The sequence below is a fragment of the Pristiophorus japonicus genome, chromosome 28, assembly GCF_044704955.1.
Source record: "Pristiophorus japonicus isolate sPriJap1 chromosome 28, sPriJap1.hap1, whole genome shotgun sequence".
NCBI lineage: Eukaryota > Metazoa > Chordata > Chondrichthyes > Pristiophoridae > Pristiophorus > Pristiophorus japonicus.
In genome coordinates, this window is record NC_092004.1 from 15228849 (window position 1) to 15238224 (window position 9376).

Sequence of the window (9376 nt, forward strand, 5' to 3'; positions counted from 1 at the left end):
GCCATGGTTGCCATTCTGTCGGGCGTGGTGTGTGGGGTGAGGTTCACCTCTGACCTTCTGAGCGGTTTGAATCGCTCGCACTATCTGGGTTGTCGACTTTGGATTTATTTGGGGATGTGACAAAGTGCAAGAGACAATTGGTTTTGGTGCAAAGAACTTCAATTTTATTAAGGGCAAGAACGTAAAATGTCGAGCTTGTAATTACTCGAATAAAAAATCACTTATCACACTTTAAAGGGGTTACAGAAAAATAATACACCTCCCACCTCCCAATGCCTAACTCTGACTCGGTGAAACTCGAGGGCAAACAGGGATTATGCTCACCAATCCTCTTATTGTCAGTTGGCGGTGGTTTGCAGTTTCGAGATTCGCTGGACTCTGTAAGTTCTGCTTGCCTTACCCCGAACATCGTGGAAGACTTCTTACTGCGTAGTCTTCAGTTGGGTGGTGTCCGCTGATGCGGTCGGGTGCGTATTGGATTTATGGGGTGAGTACCCACTTTCTTCCGTCAGCAGTTGGTTTTAAAGTTCTTTAGGGAATGTTTCACCTGTTGGTAGCGAGGAACAGATTGTAGAGGGGAAACTTTTGAAGCTTCGGTTTCTTCTTGAGGACTTTTGTTCTTAGAATTTGCCGATCGCGGTATTTTCGATGTTACCACATTGGCTGTGGTCAGTTGCTGCCGCGATGATGATGTCTGAAGTTACTGGGAACTGCTTTCTCTGCTGTGATGATGTTCCTCCTTCTCCTTCGGTAGCAGGGCAGTGTGGTCCAGGAGTATCGTCGAGGCTGAAGATGTCGGAGCTCAGAAGAGCTGTATAGGAGGCTGTGTAGCAAACTCTCTGGAAAGCTTGTTCCAAACTGCTGCGGCGATCTCTCTCCTTTTTCCCTCCTTCCCGTTCTCCTTCTTTCGTTAAAAAACAAGGCCCCAGTTATACTTTGGGAGCCGTTCTAATCTGCGTGCCAAATGACCCCGATTCTTTGTTTTAATTTTGGCGGGCTTGATATCTCTTTGTTATATTTTGGCGGGCCCATTAATGGTAACCTGTCTCGGATGTGTTGATCTTTTGAATTTGTTTCTTGATCGAGAAAATTAGATTTTTGGTATTTGCAATGTCAGCCGAGGCCTGGGTTTTCCATGCGGGCTGGATGGGCAATTGTCATTATGTATACGCTTGATGGGTTTCCTGCTCAGAGTGATGGCTGGCTATCTCTGGGTTGATTGTTGCTATGTTAATGTCCCCCAGGGAGATGGGTTTTCGAGTTTACACAATTCCCCAGACAATTTGTTCAGCTTCAATATCCCAGACAGCTTCAATACCCAAACTGCTTTCTTTGAACGATCCTTTAGTTCTCAGCCCTTTCCACACGGACCCAATCTGCCTTGTAAAATTCCAAATGCGATTAAAACTTGTAGTTTCTTCCATGTGCACTTTAGGATCCCAAACTTTCTGGTTGATAGTTCCAAATTAAATTTCCTTTCCAATGAGTCCACACACTGGGGGGTTGTCCAACGAATTTTTGCAATCCTACTCCTGCACCTATTTTCTATGTTTCTATGTTTCAAAAACTTTGGCATGATTGGTTCCATGGTGTAATGGTGAGCATTCTGTACTCAGTAAACCAGTGATCTGAGTTCACATTGTGGTGGAACCTCAATTCTTGCTGTCCCAGCTGCTGAAAATTTGGGACAAACAAGTGAAAGACACCTGGTGTTGGTGGGCAGTTTTGTTGCCTTTGTCAGTGATGCTTGATCTGCAAGTCTAGTTGTCAAATCGTGTGTTCAACCATCAGTTACCTGTTACAAATCAGCGGAGGAGAAGCCAGTTTTTTTATCTAATGCTGCCTTTACCTGCACAATGTGTGCTGAGATTATCTGTGCAATATGCTTTGAGCAGGATGAATAAAAGCAACGCTTTTTGAAATGCAGGCACTGCATGTTTTGTACTCGAAAAAATTTGCATTTTCTTTTCATGCCAAGCATTTACATTAATGCATTGCAATGCCAATGCACTTTTTACCTGGCAAGACTGAAGTACAAGCTGTGATGTACAGTTTGAAACAAAAACAGTCACTTGAGAACCCATAGCCTTGACAGCATCTGTGTCAATTGGTCTGCATCGATAATTAGCAGAACGTAAAGAGGGGAACACTATGGAAGAGAAAAGGCTGAGCCAAAGTGTAATGTTGGAGATGATTTTATTGTTTTTGAGAAATGTTTCAAATAATTTTTGCATTGTTGGTTCCATGGTGTAATGGTAAGGACTCTGAATTCAGCGATCTGATTTCAAATCTTGGTGGAAACTGAATGCTTGTTGTCCCAGCTGCTGAAAATATGGGACAAACAGATGAAAGACACCTGGTGGGCAGTTTTGTTGCCTTTGTCATTGATGCTTGATTGACAAGTCTCGTTGGCAAATCATGTGTTCATTCACTGGAGTTTAGAAGGATTAGAGGGGATCTCAGAGAAACGTAAAAGATTCTGACAGGACTGGACAGGTTAGATACAGGAAGATTCCCAATGTTTGGGAAGTCCAGAACCAGGGGTTATTGTCTTAGGATAAGGGGTAGGCCATTTAGGACCAAGATGAGGAGAAACTTCTTCACTCAGAGAGTTCTTAACCTGTGGAATTTCCTGCCGCAGAGAGTTGTTGATGCCAGTTCATTGGATATATTCAAGAGGGAGTTAGATATGGCTCTTACGGTTAAGGGGATCAAGGGGTATGGAGAGTAAGCAGGATAGGGGTACTGAAGGAATGGTCAGCCATGATCTTATAGAATGGCGGGGAAGACTCGAAGGGCCGAATGGCCTAATCCTGCACCTGTTTTTTTCTATGTTTCTATGTTGCTAACCATCAGTTACCTGTTACAAATCAGCGGAGGAGAAATCAGTTTATTGTCTAAAATACTGCCTTTACCTGCACAATGTGTGCTGAGATTATCTGTGCAATATGCATTCAGCAAGATGAACAAAAATAACGCTTTTTGAAATGCAGGCACTGCCACGATAGATAAAAAAAGGCCGAGCCAAAGTGTAATGTTGGAGATGATTTTGCTGTTTTTGAGAAATGTTTCAAAGATTTTGGTGATGTTGGTTCCATGGTGTAATGGTGAGCACTCTAGACTTTAAATCCAATTATCTGATTTCAAATCTCAGTAGAGCCTGAATGCTTGTTGTCCCAACTGCTGAAATTTAGGGACAAACCAGTGAAAGATACCTGGTGTTCGAGGGCAGTTTTGTCACCTTTGTCATTGATGCTTGATCCACAAGTCTCGTTGTCAAATCGTCTGCTCAACAATCAGTTACCTTTTACAAATCAGCGGAGGAGAAATCAGTTTGTCATCGAATGCTGCCTTTGCCTGCACAATGTGTGCTGAGATTATCTGTGCAATATGCATTCCGCAGGATGAATAAAAGCAACGCTTTTTGAAATGCAGGCAGTTCATAGAAACATAGAAAATACTTGCAAGAGTAGGCCATTCAGCCCTTCGAGCCTGCACCATCACTCAATAAGATCATGGCTGATCATTCACCTCAGTACCCAATTCCTGCTTTGTCTCCAGACCTCTTGATCCCTTTAGCCGTCAGGGCAACATCTAACTCCCTCTTGAATATATCCAATGAACTGTCATCAAAAACTCTCTGCAGTAGTGAATTGCACAGGTTAACAACTCTCTGAGTGAAGACGGTTCTCCTCATCTCGGTCCTAAATGGCTTACCCATTATTCCGAGACTGTGTTCCATGGTTCTGGACATCCCCAATATTGGGAACTGACGCAAAACATGAGAAAAGGACGAGCCAAAGTGTAATGTTGGAGATTATTTTTTTGTTTTTGAGAACTGCTTCAAAGATTTTTGTGTGGTTGGTTCCATGGTGTAATGGTGAGCACTCTGGACTTTGAATCCAGCAATCTGAGTTCAAATCTCAGTGGAACCTCAATTCTTGTTGTCCCAGTGGCTGAAAATTTGGGACAAACAAGTGAAAGACACCTGGTGCTGGTGCACAATTTTGTTGCCTTTGTCATTGATGCTTGATCTTTAAGTCTCGTTGTCAAATCGTGTGCTCTGTGTGAGCACAGTCCTGCATTGCTGAACTCTTTGCTTCAGCACGCAGTCTGAAGTTTGGATTAAAAAGCAGGAAGATTGAAGTTTGGATGGAAAAGAGACTGTTAGCCAATGTGGTGCCTTCAGCCAGTGAGATTAGTAACTGGTCATTGTCTGGATGTAAAATATTTGAGTACCTTGTTACGGTGGGAATAATGGAAATTCAGGACTAAACAATTTGACAATGTCTGTATGTTCAGTATTTGAGTGTAACCTTGTTACCATTTAATGACATCTGTAGGTTTAACAAGCAATATTAAGTCTGTCTGTTAAACGATTCAGAAAGCAGTGAGTCAGGATTGTCTAAATGCAAAGAATAAGAGTTCAAAGGCTTTTTCAGTATAAAGATGAGACTTTTATGGAATGTAGAGACACAGACAGCAGAGACACTGGACATTCGGAAGGTGTGTGTCTCAAGCAGCCACGGAAATCGAAGCAAGCTGCCTTGGTGAAGTGTTCTCAGTAACTTTCATACTTGGTTTGTTTAGTATGAATGTTTAAATAAAAGACCCGATCCTGCCTTTACTACAACTGAGTGTGTGCGGGTCATTCGATATTAAAAGCAACGAAGTGAAAAGAGCAAGACAGCCGTTTACAACATTTTGGTGACCCCGACGTGATTTTCAAAAGTTCGTTAGCTTATTCGAAGACCCCGACATGTAGCAGAAAGTTGGCTGAGTTGTTGGAAGAAGTGTTTCCCACACATCAGTTCGAGAGGTGAGCATTCTCTTAGTTGTCGTGATTAAAGGGTTCTTCAGTTAGTAATGGGAGGCTCAGGAGATAATCCAGTTGAATTCCGGTCATTTCTTAATGAATGGATTGAGTCGAAAGGGAGACCTTATAGGATAAGACAGGAAACAATGACAGGAGGATGGAGAGAGAAACGGCAATTCTTAGTGGAGAGTGTCCAGTTAAAAAAGATTAAAGTGTTTGGGTTAAAAGGTGAGAAAAAGAGAAAAGCATGAGTGTTGCAGTGTCTCATGCTGGGGATTCAAACGTTAGGAGACGAGGCTGAGGCTCGAGATAGGGAAGTCTCAGAACTCAGAGAGCAGCTAACAGCAGTGAGTAAAGAAGTAGATAATTGGTGATTTCAGGCACTCGGTGCAGCCAGGACTGTTCTGACACTGGATCAGCATCTTGCTGATGAACAGAAGCGTAATCAAGATCTAGAGAAAGGAATAACTAAGCTGCAGCAGATGGTGGTATTAGGTTGCCCACGGAGACAGCAATTGATAAAGCCGGGTGGTATTCGGAGGATTCCCCGGGTCTGAGAGTTGAAAAGGGGTTTAAAGGACAGGGAGAATGCCCACCGTTCCCATCCACAGCTCCTTTGTCTTCTCTGACTTCGGAGCCTCGCACCCGTGTGGTTCACGTGGCAACGTTAGGTACGGAGGCGGAGCACTTAAATGCCTCTTCGGTTACTCAGCCGCTTAACACCCCACAACATTACACACGACCTTCCGGTAATGTGGAGAGTGGGGGAAGCACGCTCGAGCGGACAAGGCGAGAGCAGGATCATGATTCCTCTACTCCCTGTGGAGCTCGTGGAGGGAACACGACCTTAAGTGGTTTTGGGGATACCTGGTATGAGCGAGGAGGGGTACAGTTACAGGACATGAGAGCTAGTGAAGTGGGACCTGCACCCCTTCAGGATCTTAATAAATTTGCCCAGTGGTGGTGTAATATTCTGGGATGGTGGCAGTCAGGAAACATATCAGAGAAACCGAGGGTTCACATGGTTCTGTGAGCTTTAGGGAATCACCGGGGAACGGGAGTAGGTTTTGAAACAACTTCCAGGTCTCGTGCTTGGTAGAATAATAGCTGAAATCTTTGTTACTCACTCAGGGCAACAGTTAATAAAGCGGCTTGCATTATTACCAGGGGAAGGACCCAGGGAAGCTGGGGAACGTATATTCCAGTTGTGTAAAAGTTTGGGAAGTCATTGGATTGATATCAGTCATTACGGGGATGGTACACATAGAGAGGTCATTTTAACTCTCCTACCCCCGTCAGTAGTTCTGGAAGTAGATGCCTGGGGTGGGGACGATCGTTTTGATAAATGATTGGCAAGGGTAGAAAGCTTGTATCAGGGAGCTGCAGGAATTTCAGTCATGGAAGTGAGACAGGGGTTACAGCGATGGAAGGCAGAAGGGCCTGAGTGGATGAATCCCGCGAGGAGTCACATAAAAGGAGCAGGACCAGGTGGTGGCCATCAGTTGATAGAGGGCAGGGATAGACTGGCTAAAGAATTAGAAAAGTTAAAAGAAAAGTTGAAGAATCAGGAAAGAGAAGCAGGAGACACAGACAGGAATGATACCTCGGTTCTGTTGCTGAGGTCGGGGGTAGATTCCGCAGGTGAGGGAGGATCCCGATAGGGATGCCGTGCCTCAACCACACATGTCGTTCCTTTAGGACCCTTACTTCAGGATAGGGGTGGCCATACCCTTATCGAGGCTTGTGTGGAAGGGCCGCGGGAAATGGACACAGGGTCTGCCGGACAAATGAAGGTGCTCCTGGAGGAAGGGGATTCCCCTCTTCAGAGACAGTTCCCCAACACCCCAGATACACGAGGAGCAGTTACTGAACAGTCAGAGATGAAAGCAGTGGGAGAAGCTTGTTCAGAAACATTTAAAGTTTCTGCAGGAATGGGCTGTCTCAGAACTGATGAGATGTTCAGTGAAAAGCTCAAATGTGGGAGTTACAAACATGATCTTAAAGGATGTGAAATAGAAGTTGGATTGTTGCAAATGTCGAGAGAGTGAATTACAGCAGTTCCGAAGGGTGAACTGAGAGAAGGACTGGGTCTCTCTACTGACTATTCAGCATTTCCGTCATCCTTTACTGCATGTTGTTACACTTCTCCCACAAAGCAGAGGAAATTGTTAAAACCTGTGCAGAGGGTAACAGACTTAGTCGAAGACACCGATTGTGAGTTTACATTTCTGAATGTAAACAGCATGGAATTCAGTTGGAAACATCAAAAATTGAAAATTGACTTTTAAGTAAAAATGGATATGGTGATCACAGACCAACGGACTTTAAAATGGCATCCTGAGAATCTGAATCTACAACAACCCAACTTTGACCCGAAGCGTGCTGCTATTTGGAAGAAGGAAATACGGAAATGGAATACAACATTTCAACAGCTACAGAGTTTGAATCAAGCAATCGTTGTGGACATTAACCATCACACTGCGGAAATCGAGAACGTGCACACAACTTTGGACCAGATTGGACATGAAAGCTGGTGGGAGTCATTGTTGGGATGGAGCACGACGGCAACAGGTGTGATGAACACAATGATACACCCTGTCCTTATGCTGGTGCTGGTTCAGCTGACCGTGCTGGTCATTTTGATTTCCTGCGGATGTCGTGATGGAAAACAAGGACTACAACTGGACAATGCTGTTGAACGAGCTCGAGCCACCATGCAAATGTATGTTACCCAGATAAGACCTGCAGAGAGGCGAGGAGAAGAAGTGGGAGAATGTGGGAGCACAGTCCCGCATTGCTGAACTCTTTGCTTCAACACGCAATCTGAAGTTTGAATTAAAAACAGGAAGATTGAAGTTTGGATCGAAAGAGACTGTTCGACAATGTGGTGCGATCAGCCATTGAAATGAGTAACTGGTCATTGTTTGTATGTTAAATATTTGATTGTACCTTTGTTACTATTGAATGACATCTGTAGGTTAAACAAGCAATATTAAGTCTGTATGTTAAACAATTCACAAAGCCGTTAGCCGTGATTGTCTAAATAAGAGTATAAAGATGAGACTCACACACGCAGACACCAGAGACACTGGACATTCGGAAGGTGTGTGTCTCAAGCAGCCACGGAAATCGAAGCAAGCTGCCTTTGTGAAGTGTTCTCAGTAACTTTCATCCTTGGTTTGTCTGGTATGAATGTTGAAATAAAAGACCCGATCCTGCCTTTACTACAACTGAATGTGTGCGGGTAATTCGAGGTTAAAAGCAACGAAGCAAAAAGAGCAAGACAGCCGTTTACAACATTTTGTAACAGGTAAATGATGATTGAGCACACGATTTGATAACTAGACTTGTAGATCAAGCATCAATGACAACGGCAACAAAACTGCCCACCAGTACCAGATGTCTTTCACTTGTTTGTCCCAAATTTTCAGCAGCTGGGACAACAAGGAATCAGGTTCCACCGAGATTTGAACTCATTTCCCAGAGTGCTCACCATTACACTATGGAACCAACCATGGTAAAATATTTCAAACAATTCTCAAAAACAACAAAATCATCTCCAACAGTACACTTTGGCTCGGCCTTTTCTCATCCACACCGTCAGTTTCTTCTCTTTGCTCTCTGCTAATTATTGATGCAGAACAATTCACACAGATGCCATCGAGGCTATGGGTTTTCAAGTAGCTGTTTCTGTTTCACACTGTTCATCACAGCTTGTACTTCAGTCTTGCCAGGTAAAAAGTGCGTTGGCATTGCAATGTATGAATGTAAAATGCTTGGCATGGAAAGAAAATGCAAAGTTTTGTCAAGTTAGCGAGTAGGTGACGAGGTTTGGGGTTGATGTGCGTCGCTTTCAAACTTTGAAATTTCACCAAGCAAAGAAACGGTGAATAGAACTGCCCCTGTTAGCATTGTGTTCGCGTTTAATCACAGCAATATCCGCAGTCAGGAGCCGAAAAGGAATTAATACCTAATACCGGCTTCGGGACAATCAGAATACTTCGTCACAGACAAGGCAGCGGAAGGCTGGAAGGTAGATCACACCGGTTGTGGGAGAGCTTGTTGGTGGTGACATGGAAGTGTCTGCAGTGTGCGGGACCAGACTGCTTCCACACATCCACAATGAATGTCCCAACCTTTACTTGGGAAAAGTACAACTGAGAGTGGACAAGTTCCATCCCGGTCAGAGCAATCTGAAGCTTTAACTGACTGACACCCTGGTTTGGGATGTCTTGCAGTGTGTAATTGCGTCAGTCTCTGTGGCGCAATGGATTACCACGTTCGGCTGTTAACCGAAAGGTTGGTGGTTCGAGCCCACCCAGGGACGAAGCATTTAACTGTTTTTCCCCGTGGATTCGGTGCTGCACGATTCCAGGTTGTCATTGTGCGTTTTGGCTGCGCGAATATATTCCACAAACATTGCCAGCTGCGCTGTTATCCAGTGAGTTCCCACTCCAGTATTTTTATGATCATTCAGTTTGAGTGTATACAGAACTGAACAGAGATATCAGAAAATTTAACAAGGTTGTGGGACATTGTTTTTTGTTAATATTGAACCAT

At 44.0% G+C, this 9376-nt stretch overlaps 2 non-coding genes across 2 annotated transcripts; both read left to right on the forward strand.

Moving 5' to 3' along the window:
• Window positions 1–3863: 3863 nt before the first annotated feature.
• Window positions 3864–3935, forward strand: trnaq-uug (transfer RNA glutamine (anticodon UUG)). The gene has a single exon. It is a non-coding gene; the product is annotated as a tRNA-Gln (tRNA).
• A 5134-nt stretch (window positions 3936–9069) lies between these two features.
• Window positions 9070–9143, forward strand: trnan-guu (transfer RNA asparagine (anticodon GUU)). The gene has a single exon. It is a non-coding gene; the product is annotated as a tRNA-Asn (tRNA).
• Window positions 9144–9376: the final 233 nt, after the last annotated feature.